General features: G+C 41.4%; 1 protein-coding gene and 1 non-coding gene across 3 annotated transcripts in view; one reads left to right on the plus strand and one right to left on the minus strand.

The window, feature by feature from the left end:
* Nucleotides 1-15,315, plus strand: part of ARHGEF28 (Rho guanine nucleotide exchange factor 28) — a 313,004-nt gene that overhangs the window by 190,699 nt on the left and 106,990 nt on the right. The window lies entirely within an intron of this gene.
* Nucleotides 14,065-14,127, minus strand: LOC115831340. Its single transcript, XR_004026858.1, has one exon. It is a non-coding gene; the product is annotated as a U7 small nuclear RNA (small nuclear RNA).

A 15,315-nucleotide genomic window follows, 5' to 3' on the forward strand; every position in this document is an offset into this window, starting at 1 on the left:
CAGAATTACCTTGGAGTTACCTTGACAATAAAGAGTCCTGTTGATTTAAACATGTTCAGTCTTTGTGGGATTTGCAGAGAATACGCATGTGTTTCATACCCAGTTTCTGCATCTTTTGTTTTAGTTTTCAAGTGTATAGTAATTTAAAAAAATTTTTGTAATTAAAATTTTTCTATTTTATACTATTTTGTTGATTTTATAGATGTTATAAGGAAAATATTTGAAAAAAATACTTTCAACACAAAAGCCTGTATATCTTCAGATAATACAGTCACATATTAAATAATTTACTAAAAATAATTATCAAGTAAGTAAAATCCTTTACTGCTGAAGGAAGAAGAGCCATTTATCTGAGCATGATTGATGATGGAATGGGTTTACATTACTTATTCTCTCTTGCTTGCAATCCATTCTTGTTGTAGTGTGGGCCATGGAAACAAGGGGCAAGCTGGTGTTAGGGTGTAGAAGAAGTGCCCTGAGAAGCTGTTGCCCCATCCTTGGCTGGGCTTAGCTGGCGGTGATTGTTGCCTTCTGAGGTTTAAAAAAATAAGATAGTGTGTAATCCTTCCCCATTCTTGTCTTGTGCAGGGACGTGTGTGGCTATGTTTTTAATTCAAGGAGAAGAACATTTTCACAAGCTTACAAGCAGAAAAGGTGTTTCTAAGCTGGTTGCCTCTGCAGCGCTGTCCTTCGGGAACATACCTGTTCTAGGGAGCCCTGTGCTTCTTCCAGAGGAGGATGGACGCTAGCAGTTGTCAGCAAACCAGCTTAGCTTCAAGCATCTTCTTTCTTCCTTCTGAAATACAATAGAAGTGTTTATTTGGCTTGTTTGCTCTTTAGCTTAGATCAAGGCCAACCCCTGGGAATGAGATGCATTTACCATCTAGGGCTAGTAGAAAGACTCAGCCTGAACACATTTTTCATGTTGCTCAGCTGCCATCCTTCAAATTCTATCACTGAAGACTTTAATAGCTTATATTCAATATACTATTTTAAGACATTAAAATTAATGTTTTAAAATTAATTTTATTTTTTATCTAAGAAAATTGATTTTTCTATTTTATTGATTTTATAGATGTTATAAGGAATAGACTGAAAAAAATTTCAACACGAAAGCCTGGGTGGATACAGTTGTATATTAAAAGGCCATGATATATGTAACTTACTATTAAGTGATTCAGGGGGTATATATATATATGAGCACAAGCATGTGCTTATAAAAACAAGCTTGTACACAAATAGAAAATGGAGTAAAATGTTAACAATATGTAAGTCTGGGTAAATAGTATATATTGCTGGTTTTTTTTGTGCTGCTGTCATTCTTTCAGCTTTAAAAACAAAAATTAGTGGATATCCTTCAGCTTTTCTGTAAGTTTGAAATTATTCCCAAATAGTAAATAAAAAACCATGTAAATTGTTTTTGAGAGAGGAGATACACAAAGTCACTATTACTTTGGAGTGAATATTATTAGTTCTGGTACATTGAGAACTTCTTGAGGGTAGGTACCATTCTGTACAGTCTACCAAATCTCTGTGTCAATTCTAACCCAGTTAAATTTGGGGTGTAATGTGCTTTATTTAGTTTTGTATTTATGTGGCCCAATGTCGTTGGGGCCTGGGCAGCCTAACACTGGAGAGACATGGGTTTAACGATGAGGAGGCCAGTGGAGAACTTTGAGAGTCCATTGGAGTTGTAGGGAATGCATTCATCATGCTCTCCTTTTAAATCCAAAGTTGAAGCGTGGCCAGTACGAGCTGCAACAGAAAGTCATAGCATAGCTATGTATAAATTAAACATAACTCAAGTGAAAGCAGGTACCTGGGATATGGAAATGATTAACTATTTGCCACTGATAAAAGATAAGTGAAAATAAGGTTGGTAGCAGAGAGGTGGGGATTGTTAGACCATGTTCCACACTTGCGTTCTTTATTAAATCATGGTGATTTAGTTATGAAGGGTGGGTTTGGTCATGCTGTAATGCTAGCTGGACAGAGTCCCAGCACCACAGATCCTTAGAGCCTGAAGGACCTTAGAGATGATCTGGTCCAAATCCCTCATTTGACAGATGAGGGCAACAGTGATGTGAGGGGGTGTTATTCATATGTTCAACAAACATCTGGGGTGGGGGGTGCCAGGCAATGTTCTTGAGGGTGTGGTGAAGTAATGACCCTCACAGATGCTGTCTCTGCTTACAGGGATCTTAACATGGGGACCCCTCTCCCAGGACCCAGACATGCCCCCTCCATATAGTGGAATAAATACCAAGGGACTTGGTTTATTAGCCTGATGGCCGATTTGTGAGTTGTGGTCTCTTGTCGCTTACAGGATATCATAAGTATTTTTGTCAGTCTTCAAAACTGAGGTGGCTTGAATTTCTTAATCATTCTTCCCTTCCTTCTAATCACCACCACCATCATTCTCATATGTAGGTTCAAGTCACCTGAGAAATCATGAAGGTGGCTTTGAGGGCTTGGAATTACTGGCTTGTTGGCAAACCTCTCTTGAATTTGGTCAGAAATAGTGTCTGATGTTCTCTCTTGTTCTTTCCTTGTCCTGACCTCTGTTGTCAGGACAAGGAAAGTTTAATATCTCCTTCTGTCCTAGTTTTCACTATTTTTTTTTTTTTTAATAGAAACCCAGACACATATATATTACTGGCTTGCGGAGGGAGTGATGTGAAAATTTAGAGCAAGGATTGGTAACAAGAGGAAAATAACATTAGCAGAAACTCGCTAATACCATATTTCGATTAAAAAGTATATCTAGTACTTTCTTATCCTCATGCCTTCAGAGGGAAGATAAGAGGATGTGACTTAGAAGCAGGGCCTTTGGAAATGACCCATGTCCAGAGTGGAGCATGATGAAAGCGTTTAAAACCAGGCTGCCCAAAATGTACTCCTAGGGTTCCCAAAAGTTGGCATGTTCCTTTCATAGGCAGCCCCAGGACAGGCCGTACTAGCAGCCCAGCAGTTAATGATTGGAGTGGGCCAGAATCCATTACTGTTCCACTTCAAGGGCTCCAGGAATGCCTGATTTTCTGTTTTCTTTGCTTTTGTTTTTGTTTTTAATAGGAGATTCAATCAAGAAATTTATTGCCTATTAATCAAAGATTGAAAAATATAGGAATTAGGCTTTACCCAAGGTTCTCATAATTGTCATTCAATCTTTAAAATGCATACTTTAGTATAAATCATTAGCCCCCGGGAAATGTTGAAATGTTTATTCGTTTATACCTTTTATCCACTTGTGCAACTTCCCTCATTCTCTCCTTCCCCAGCTCATATCATATGCTGCCTTTCCAATGACACATAGTGTGAACATTTTTTTCTTTTTTCTTTTTGCTGGCGCAAAACCAGGCCACAATTGCCAAAGAAGGCAATGCATACCAGAAAGCTTGACAACCTTGGAGAGCTTAGATAGCACCATATTTTCTCTGATCATAATAAAAATAACTAATATTTATATGGTACCCTATTAATCATAACTACTCTTTACTAAGCTATAGTACATGCTTTACATCTATGATATGAGTCCCAAAATAAATCTGTAATACAGATATTGTCTCTGTTTTATAGGTGAAGAAACTGAGGCTGAGATTTACAGTTATTCCCCAAGTCATACCAGGAAACACAGGGAACAGTAACCATGGTAGAATAAAGAAGGGGAAGGAATGAAAGAATGACATATGAATAATGTGTTTTTTGCACGTGTTGTCTTGTAAAAGACCTGTATATTAGATGTGATTGTCATCTTCATTTATTAGTTGGGGTCTCCAAGGATCAGAGAGGAGAAATGAGTTGCCACAAATTAGAGCTAATAAATGGCAGAGCCAGGCCAAGAACCAGGACACTCAAGAGGCTTTGTCCTTCCTGGTATGTTTCACCACCTCTTAGTAGCGGTAAGGGATGGTAAACTTCAATGGGTAGCTACCTTGGGTTCAAAAGGTGCCATTGTGCCTCCCCATCTTAGCTTCTCCCTCTCCTTTGTGTATCTTTACTAGGAGGAGAAGTGACGGGGAGACTCTGGAGGAGCAAGATGGTAGGGTTGTTTATGCATCTTGATACCTTCCTCCTATACACAGATCTAGTACTTAAACGCATCATTGGATTGGGATCAGGAACAGATGCACAGATGCCTGGAGCACAGGGTGGTTGGCTTAGGAGAGGAAGAGATAGGATAAATTGGGAAAAGAAGGGGCTGGGAGTGCTTTCCACTGTGGCCTGGAAAGTTTACAGTTTTGTCTCAGACTAAAAGATACAGTTAGAGAGATTAGGCATGCTGCGAATGGAGACCTAAGACCCTGAGACCATTGTTTTGGCCTATTTCATGAGCTCATTTAATGTTTAGAGGGCAGGTACCTAATCTGAAAAAATAATCCTTGACACAGTAAGTAGGCAGAGGTATGATGACATTTTAGAAATGTTAATGATTTTTAAAGGTGAGATACTTTCATCTCATGGGCTTATTTGTCTTTTTTTCTTTCCCTCCATTTTGTCAAGTTTCATCAGATGTACACATGCATGTGGATATGCGTGTGAGTATTCAGTCTAAAAACTCCCCAAATGATAGCTGAATACCATAGGATGAGTAAGTCACTAGAGAAATCCTTATTAAGGAAGAGAAAAATTTTTCTAAAGGTGACATAACGTGCTAAGATTTCTTTGGCTCTCAATGAAGAGAGAGTGTTTAACCTCATACAGAGCAGTTTCAATTCCAGACTCTGCCTAGAGGCCTACCATTGTCAGCAGAGTAGAGGAGGCCCATTGCAAACTCTTTGCCAAACAACATAGTTGCATACCCTCAGAGCTCCCTTTAGTTAAACAAATACTTTGCCAAATTTTTGAAAGTAAATTTTTCTTTATTTTTGGCTGCTCAAATTCTTGGGCAAGGTATCATTCTCCATTAATCTCTGCAGGTGGAAGGGAGACAGTATTATAATTTACTATATTCTTGTTCAGGGGACTCCTCTCCATCACTCCTAGTTTTAGGGAAGGACAAATGATTATTAATTAAGTAAGGTAGAAAGTGATTAAGTCCCATAGGAGAGATCAGGAAAAATTACTGTCCAAGTTCGAGACGAAGAGACTAGTTCAAGTTGGGGGTATCATAAAAAGAATGTCATTTCAATAGCCTGTAAGCCTGTGGTGAGCTTGGTGGGGTTTTAATGGCAGGATGTTCCTTCTAAGCAAATGGACAGAGTCAGATATACATAGAATGTATCAAAGTGATAGAAAATAGCCTAGTCTTGTGGCCTGTTGATTCATGGCAATACAGAAATGCAGAGAGGTGCCAAATGTTGTGCTGGCCTGGATGGTTAGTTTTGCGTCCTTAGTATGTTTCTTCCCTTTGCTCTTTAGGAGATGGTCCCTCCATTACTCTGGCCATAGGTCCAAATGATGCTGCCGACTTCTCATGTAACTTTGCCTTGCTGAGGGCAGTGGGATGGGAACCCCACCCAGACTAGGCCGATCACAGCACTCCTCCTGCCTGGGTCACAATGATTGGCCTGGGTTGGGCACATGATTTAAGCATAGCCAATCAGAATCCTTCCTTGGGATTATTCAAACTGGAGGTTGGTGGGCAATGTCTTCTTTCTTGGATGGCAGTGTCTTCTTTCTTGGGTGGCAATGCTGGATAGATTGGAGTGAAAACCGTTAGTTGGAAGAAACCAGCCTGTAGTAGGAGGAAATACTGCAAACATGTAAAGAGAAGTAGATGAGTGAGAGGGTGCTGCCTATGTTCCGGGCCCTTGTTGCTGCCCAGGTTCCTACCTCTCAAGGCTTGGATGCTTAATTCTTTTAGTTTTGTGAGCCACCCTCACATGCCTTCCATACATCTCCTTCCCTCCCTCTTTTATTTTTGTTTTAGCAAAGTCAGGTGAATATTTCTCCCACTTTTAACTATTAATCTCCAACTTGCTGTTTAAGATGCAGCTTGAGTGTCCTTTTTACCAGGAGGCATTCTCTGAATTCCCTTAGAGTTCAGCATTGTATCTCCTGTGTCACTCTGCCTTGCGTATATTTTAAGGAAAGGCCCTCTCATTACTGTATCACAGCTGTTATTAAACCTCTATACCCTAAGACACTGAATCCCTTGAAGGCGGCCAGCCCATTATCACATCTCCAGCACCTGGATCCCAGAAAGTAGGCAGTAAATATTGAAAGTGCCTCGTGGCATAAATTTACCCACACTACACCCAGATAGTCTTTATCTACAATTGATCTGATCATCTTCATGGGGTCCCACTCTATAGGCAGTGGGGCCGGGGAGGGGAAAGGATATATTTTAGCCTAATACAGAAAACTTGGTCTGATACAATAATGTAAATAGTCATTTTTGGTGACTGATCAGTATCTTTATGTAAAATATTAAGCGTCTCAAGTTTCTTCCTTCTCCTACTCTTCCTTGTCAATCTGCTGTTGAATGTGATTTCCTGGCGACAGTGGAGGTTAATCAGGGGTGGAGGTGGAGGGATGGAAAGTCCCAATCCTTCAATCTACACTGTACCTCCTGGGTCCTCCTGGGTTCTGCTGTGGCTTGACTGGCCTAGGCTCTTCCCTGAGGCACAAGTGCTTTATTACTGGGTGTTCTGGCAACTGTGATAAAGGTCAGCAGCTGGGATTGTGGTGCTAGTCAGGACCTGGTGATTCTCCTTCTGGCTTCACCCTGACTTGGCCCCACCCTGGCTCTTACCCTACAGAAACCCTGGACTCTCTTCCCCTGGCTGCTGACCTAGATGCTTCCCCCAGAAACATCTGCCATCTGGTCTCTTCCTTTGCACTATGGTGGGCTTCATGGCAGGCCACAGGTGCTCAATTCAGGCCACTTCCTGTTCTTCTCAGAGGGCCTCGGGATTTATGGGATCCCATTCTCACCATGTAGGCACCTGAGAGTGGCCCAGGAAAGCTGAGCCTGGCCCTGCTGCTTGACCTTGTTCTTCCTGCAAGTGTGCTTGGTTGTCCTCATGATGGTGTGGGGTAGCCTGCAAAGTGATCTACTGCAGAGCCCCAGATGGAAGCCGGAAAAACCCACCAACCCTCAGAGTAGCCCATAGCTTATTTCACACTGTTCCACAGAGGCAGGGAAATCACTTGTCTCGTCTACCTGGTCAGTGTCATCCCTGACAATCGAGAGTCCTGGTTATGAATGTTGACAAATCCCACATCCAGCTCTCATTCATCCCTGCCTACCCGGTGGTGTCTCAGAGTTGCTCAGGATAATGAAACAGGATTCAGGAATTAAGTAGGGCTTCTCAACCAGAAGAAACAGAACAATTTGGAGGAACGCCAGGTCGTACTTGGCTTTGATCATTCATTCAGCCATTCTTCCATTTATTCATTCATTCAAAATGTTCCTATCGAGGATACATAAAAAATAAGTGAAAAAACGTACATTTCTTTGGAGAATTCTCTATTTTGCTAGCATAGTTTTTTGTCTATAGAATTCATTACTTTTGAGGATATTTAGGGGGGCCGAAACACATATGGCTCTAGGGATAGGCACTGGAGAATAGAGCTCCTCATGAATTTGAAAGAAAATCATTTTTGTGTGCCAGTGTCTTTCCAGAAGATTATAAGAGATTTGACTTATTCGTAGAGTTCTTTGTGTTGATGACATATGGGGCATCTTCCTCATTAGTTTGTTTATATTTTTGGAGTCACTTGAAGTGGTCTTGTCAGAGTCCGCCACTTCATTTGAGGTCTTTTGGTTTTATCATGGTGTTTTTATATGTTAGGTTCTTCCCCTCTCAGTTTGCCAATTTTTCCTTGATGTGGACTAATTTGCTTTAGGCCTTAGAGAACTGCATCAAGAAGGAAGGGGCTTGTTGATTAAATCTAATCATGCCAAAGTCCACACACCACACATGACTGAATATCTGCTTGATTGCTTGAGGGAAGCAAGGGAAGAAAAAAGTTATTTATACATTCAAGAGTCCTTTTTCCAATCATAAATGTAGGGAGTCTTGAAGGCTACTTTGTGCCACTACAATGAGGAGTGAGGACTCAGAAAGATTGGTTTTTGTTCTCAGAGGCCTGCATTTCCCCCCACTTCTCCTGACTTCCCCCTATGTCTCTCCCCTATTATAAGGGAAAAGGCTTGTTTTCTTCTTCAATAATTTTGATTAGTTCTTTCAAAACAGTAGAATAGGACTCTTTTTAAGGATCTGGTTTTAGAGACCCAAAGTGTACTTGTTATTTAGGAGGGGGTTTAAACTGTGCTTTTCCAGGGGGGGAAGGAGGAGCTGGAGAAACAGCTCTCACTCCCAGCACCTCTGGAATCCACTGGCTTTGTCCCCAGCTGTTTCTGTGGCTAACAGGACTGCCCTGAGAGGCCCGACCTCCTTCCAGGGACCACTTTTCTTTCTAAAGGATCCGAGGAAGTTTAGGTAAGTTATGAGGGTGAATTGGGTATTTGGATTGAGACTCTAGTTTGGTGAAGAGAGGTTCCCTGGGTTCTCTCAGATACTCTTGCTACGTATTAAAATCTACAGAGTTACTTTAGCTTACATATGACCCACAGGAAATTCCTGGGCTGAGGATAATTTTGGAATTTGGATGTATCCTCTCTGTAACCTCAGGTCCAACTCAGAAGAGTACGACCAAGACTAATATCAGGAAAAATCCTAAGAGAACCTTAGAAGAGGAATGGGTGAGGAGATGAATGCTAGTTTACCTCTGGAAATGTCCTGCCCACCCCATTTTTTTAGGGACAGGGTCTCACCCAGGCTGCAGTGACAAGAACATAGCTCACTGCAGCTTCCAACTCCTGGGCTCAAGTGATCCTCCCGCCTCAGCCTCCTGAGTAGCTTGCATATACAGACATGCACCACCACATCCAGCTAATTTGTTTCACTTTTTTTGTAGAAACAAGGTCTCACTGTATTGTCCAGGTTGGTCTCGAACTCCTGGGCTTAAGCATTCCTCCTACCTTGGCCTCCCAAAGTGCTGGGATTATAGGCATGAGCCACTGCACCCAGCTCAGAAATGTTCACTTTCATTGTGAGGATAGGTTTTTTTCTTTCTTCTGGGTCACACTAAGACCATTGGTGAAAAGGACTTTCTATAAACTTCAGAACTTGGTGATGGTCCCTTTGAATGAGGAAATTTGGGAGATTGTATACTGCAGCGGCTGGGCTTTGCTCTCTGTCAGGACTGTGTTTGCGTTCTGCTTCAACCACTTAATAACCTGGGCAGGTTAATCACTTTCCCTGGGCCTTAGCTTTCTTGTCTACAAAACAAATATGATAATGACTCATGCAGTTATGGAGAGTAAGTTTGGCAGATGGTTAAAAACAATTCTGTATGCTCTTGAGTAAAATGTTTCCAGTTAATACATTTATACATATATTATCTGATATGGTCGACTTACTGATAACCTACCATTTTGCATAAAATTACACAGCTTTACTTAAGAGGCACATTTTAAAAATGTGACTTTTTCAGATTCTTATTTTAGATCTAAGGATGGTTATTCTTAAAAATCTAGAAGTTACAGATAGTAAAGAGTTGAAAATAAAAACTGCTTATATTTTATCACCTAGAAATGGCAGTTGACATCTTAGTTTATCTTTTAGGTCTTTGAGTCTTGAGTATCTTGAATGTTGTTGTGCTCTTAAACAAAATGAGATAATGTGTCTACTGTTCTATGAATGTTTTCTCAGCAAGACTCAGCAAACTGCCAGGGGTGAATAGGACAGGGCCAGGAAGTGGGCGAACATACCTAGGTACAAGTCACACTGTAACACATTAATGAAACTTCTTAATGGAAAAATACCAGACATTGCTCAAATACCATTTTCTTTGGTTCAAAATAGGATACTTGGTGACCCTAATTATTACATAAAGGACTTTGAACTACATAGCAGAGTGTCTACAGAGAGCCACCATTGATTAGCTGTGTGCCCTTGGGAAGTTACTTAAATAGCACTGCAGTTTCCTCATCTGTCAAATGGAATTGTTTTGGGGATGAAATGTGTTAATAAATATTAATCATACAGTGCCTGGTTCAGAGTAAGCACCGCAGTTATGTTAGCTACAATTGTAGTAGTGTCTGGTATAATTACCCAGTGTGTAGCAGGTGTTCCAGAGATGCTGACTCTTATAGTAGTTCATATTTTACATCTAATTCCTCCTTTTTAATGTTTTTCTTCCTGATATCTTCTTCCCAGTACCTTTACTTTGCATATCTGCCTGATCATCCCATTATTTTGTTAGCAAAGGGGTAGCCTATCTGATATTTTAAATAAAGGGATTAAACAGTAATACTCTTGGGCTACTGCTACCAGAAGGCATAAGAGGTGCATGATATTGTGGTGTTTTACACAATCTGTTTGTAGCTGAGACCCTAGTCGGGAAGTTACTTATCCTACCAGGAAGAGCAAAATAAAACTCTCATCACCAGAGTGTGATAGATGACATAAGACAAAACACAGAGATAATAGAAAGAGCTCAGAGAAGAAGAAAGCCTCCTGGCTGGGTCAGGGGACCTCCTGGGGAATAGACAATACTCACTGGGCTTTGAAGACTTTTTTTTTTTTTTTTTGAGATGGAGTCTCAGTCTGTTGCCCAGGCTGGAGTGCAGTAGCGTGATCTCCGCTCACTGTAACCTCTGCCTCCCAGGTTCAAGCGATTCTCCTGCCTCAGCTGCCCGAGTAGCTGGGATTACAGCATGCACTACCACGCCCGGCTAATTTTTGTATTTTTAGTAGAGACGGGGTTTTGCCGTGTTGTCCAGGGTGGTCTCGAACTCCTGACCTCAGGTGATGCACCCACCTTGGCCTCCCAAAGTGCTGGGATTATAGGCGTGAGCCACTGCGCCCGGCCTGAAGATGTTTAAGAGTCGCCGATAGAGGCTGAGGGCTCCGTCCTGGGCCCAGCAGGTTGCCCAGTACCTGGTGATCAGTAGACAGTAAGTGTTGAAAAAAAGAATGAATGAATGGGTGAATAAATGAATGAAAGAAGACAGTGACACTCCCATCACAACATGTAGCAAGGAGAGCCTATCACAAGAAAACCTCAGAATCTGAGAAAACATTACTAGACCTGAAGAGAATTTTCTGTTCTTGATGATAAATTATTTATCTCTTCAGTGAATATTCATTATCCATTGCCTGCCTGTATGGTTCTAGGTACTGGGGAGATGGTGAACAAAACCGTCATTGAAGTTGCTGTTCTCATGGAGCTTATGTTTTAGTGGAAGGAAACAGATGACATACAACAAGCAAATAAATCCCTAATATGCTAGGTGATGGTAAGGGGCATGAGTGAAAATAAAGCAAGGCTTGGCGGTTGCCATTTCATATAAGATGATCAGGGAGAGCCTCTTGGTAAGATGACACTGGGGCAGAGATGAGAAGAAAGTGAGAAAGCAAGGCATCTGCATATCCAGGGAAGAGCCATGCTGGAAGGTGGAGCAGCAAGTGCAAGTGGCCTGAGGCAAAAACAGCAAGGAGGCTTGTGGGGCTGGAGTAGAGTAGTGGGCAGGGCTTCAGAGAGGCTGGGAGAGAGTGGAGGAGGGGCAGGCAACGGGAGGCACTGTAGGTCATGCAAAACTCTGGCCTTCACTCAGAATGAGATGGGAAGCCATTGGAGAATTTTGCAGAGGCATGACATGACTCGATTTCCTTTGTCTATCCTGTGGCAAAAAGGCTATGGAGGGCCAAGAGTAGGAGCAGAGAGACTACTGTTGTAACAGTTTAGGAAGAAGACAGTGGTGGCTTGCCTGGTGTTGCAGTGGAGGTGATGAGAAAGGTCAGATTCTGAATCCAGTTGTGAAAGAAAGAAAACAGTCAAGGGTGACTCCAAGGAAAGACAGAGTTGCCATTTTTTGGGAGGAGAAGCTGGGTGTCGGTGTGGGAATCAAGAGTTCAGCTTTGGATCTGTTGTGCTTGAAATGACTGCTAGGACAACTGGGAGGAGATATTGAGGGGATAGTTGTGACTCAGGGGAGTGGTCTGGACATCTGGACTGGAGTTGAAAATGTGAGAGTCATCATCGTATGATGGTGTGTGATGCCATGCTGTCAGATAACCAAGGGGAGAGTGGAGAGAGTGGAGTTTGAGGACTGACCCTAAAGTAGTACAACCTGCCAACATCCAGAAGATGAGGAGGAACCTGCTATGGGGCCTGAGAAGAAAAGGCCAGCAAGGTGGGAGGAGAACCTAGAAAGCCTGGTGTCCTGGAGGATAAGGACAGGAAATGATCAACTGTATTAAATACAGCTGTAGGTCACAGAAGGTGCGACTGAGAACTGACTATAGGTTCTGTCATTCGAAGGTCTTTGGTGACCATGATGGGCACTGTTTCAGCAGAGTGTTGGAAATTGAACTCTAAAGTAAGGCTCACCCATTGTATGGTGGTTAGTTATTCTCAGTGAACGTTTCTGCTGTTCATAAAGGTCTAGAGTTAAAACAAAATACAATGAATGAATGAAACCAATCTACTCAGCCACAGTTAAGAGATACCTGGACTGAGAGGCCCTCACCTGACTTTTGCACTCTGGCATCCAGAGTGGGCCAAACCAGGTCAGCACAGGTTTGCAGAAAACTGCCTTAGCTGGGTTTGTTTATGTCTGGGTGTGGGTCACTTACATAACCAGTCAAGTAGGCCACATTTTGCTTTAGCTACAAGGCTCTTAGCTTCTTAAGGGAGAGGTGGATTTTGTTGGAAATCAGTTGAAGAAGCCCTAGGCTGGGCCGTGCCATTAACTGTTTCCTGCTAGACTTGAAGTAGTTGTAAATGTCAGAAGGGAGGCATCTGCAACTGCCTCTCCCTCTCCCCCTTACTAGTTCCAATTCCCCTTCTTTCTATGGGTGGAATCTATTTACTTTCAATTGTCTCCCCTGTGTCACCTGATTAGAGCATTTAGTACAGGAAGGATGGGCTGATGAAATTTTGACCTCACGGGGCCCTTGTGGAGCCACCTAGATCACGTTACAAAGCAGTGAGAATAGGAGAGTGGAGAGCTGGGGATCCCCTTGGAGTTGCTGTTTATCCTCCAGGCACTTTGCAGTGAGAAGCTGGCCCGAGTCCACTTCATCATGTTAGGACATCGTAGTTTCTGAAATCCTGCCTTTGTTCTTGAGAAATGCTGTCTCTGATTGTCTGACTTTATCCTGCAGTTATAATCCCTCCCATTTCATGAGAGCTCATCCTTCAGTCCTTGGAGGTAAATCCTATGGGCAGTTTGACGGCTTTTCTTTCTCTTCACATTTTATGTTTTTTAGTTAACCATGTCCAGGATAAGTTTTTCAAAATTTCTTAACACCAGCTAAGTCTGATATAAAAGTCACAACATTTTAAATGTGCTTCGTGAAGCAAATGGAATGTTTTGTGCATGCCAGTGGCCTTGGATTGTTTTTGAATGTGTAACATTATAGCAGAGGTTGAAATTATTTTTAAAAAGAATCAGAACTAAAATTATGCAACCTCATTTACTTTTTAAATATTTAGGAAGCATAACTAATAAAACATTTATAGGGTGCTTACTATGTCAGAGTCTGCTCTAATCACTTAAAATATTAACTCATTTAATTTTCACAATGATTCTATGAGATGGATATATTATTGCCTTATTTTACAGATCAGGAAATGGAAGCACAGAGAGCTTAAGTAACTTGCCCCAGGTCACACAGCTAATAGATGGTGGAGTAGAGACTTGAACTCAGGCAGTCCAGGGCTCATGCTTTTAACCACTGCAATACACTAGTGTTTTTCACTAATTTAAAATCCGCAGCCATTTTTTTAAAATGGGAGTTGGGCTTTGGCTACTTTTATATTGTCTTTGAAATATATGCTTACCAAATATTAAAAATTAATGTTATCAACAAAACTATAAAGTTAATTTTTAGCTAAGAAAAACTTCCTATAAGACAGCATTAATTTAAAACAAGTAGCTGGTTCTTACTGCAAATTATTTCTATATGCTCATTGAAAAAGCAGTCCATTTTTGGGGTCAATAACTTTTTCACTTAATTTGTTACTGGAGTAGTTACATATAGAAGTGATAAAATCATATTTCTTGAAAATATTGAAAACATACCTTTAAAAAAAAGAAACTATTTTTGGGGACTTTCTGACTTAACCCAAAAAGCCTGCTAGACAAATTTGAAAAGAGCTGTAACAGTTAAAAAAAATGAAACTATTATAGCTTTTCCTTTGAATGGGCTGAAACATGGTAGAGTAATTAGCCACTTTAATATGCGTAGCTGATGTTTACTGGAAGGTGTGCTTTAAGGCTTATTTTCCTTTCGCGATCAGTCTTCTGCTGGTTTTAAGCCCATTATTTGCAGTGGCTAGTGTTGAAGTTAATAAAGGAGTGGTGGTCCTGTTAGTCTGCATCATTTTCTGGTTTGTGAGTCTGTGTTCACTTCTAGATCTTTTGTCTTGAGGCATCCTTTGACAAGTAGAGGCTATGTATGCCTCAGAAAAATACTCAAAAGGATGTTTGTGCCAATGTTATTAATGATTGCAGCAAGTGACTAAATCTACATGTCAGGTTCTAGGTGACAGAAGTAGAGAGGAGATTATGCTGGATTATGCTCTTGCATACCCATGTCCTTCACAAGACTTACTGTCTCAGTGGAGCCATTACCCGAGTGACAGGAAGATGACATGGGCTAAGCCACCTTTACTTCCTTTCCTTTCCTTTTTCCTTTCTCCTTTCCTTTTTCCTTTCCTTTCTTTTTTCCTTTTTCCTTTTGTTTCTCCTTTCCTTTCCTTTTTCCTATTTCCTTTCCTTTTTCTTTTCCTTTTTCGTTTTTCCTTTCCTTTCTCCTTTCCTTTCCTTTTCCTTTCTTTCTCTCTCTCTCTTTTTCTTTCTCTCTCTTTCTCTCTTTCTCTTTCTCTCCTTTCTTCCTTTCCTTCCTTTCCTTTCTTCCTTCCTTTCCTTCTTTTCCTTTTTCCTTTTTCTTCTTTGAGGCAGGGTCTTACTCATTCTGTCGTCCAGGCTGGAGTGTAGTGGCACTATCACAGATCACTGCAGCCTCCACCTCCCTGGCTCAAGCAATCCTCTCACTTCAGCTTCCTAAGTAGCTGGGACTACAGGTGTGCGCCACCACACCCATCTGATTTTTGTATTTTTAGTGGAGACAGGGTTTAGTCATGTTGCCCAGGCTGGTCTTGAACTCCTGGGCTCAAGTGATTCACCTGCCTCAGTCTCACAAAATGCTGGGATTACAGGTGTGTGAGCCACCGCAACTGGCATAGCCCACTTTTTGAAAGTGTATGGTGAATTCCTCTAGGAATAGTCCATCTTGGAGATGTCCACAAACACAAAGATGACATTGAATCATAGAGTCACTTTTGATTGTTCTG

This window comes from Nomascus leucogenys, chromosome 18, assembly GCF_006542625.1.
Source record: "Nomascus leucogenys isolate Asia chromosome 18, Asia_NLE_v1, whole genome shotgun sequence".
NCBI lineage: Eukaryota > Metazoa > Chordata > Mammalia > Primates > Hylobatidae > Nomascus > Nomascus leucogenys.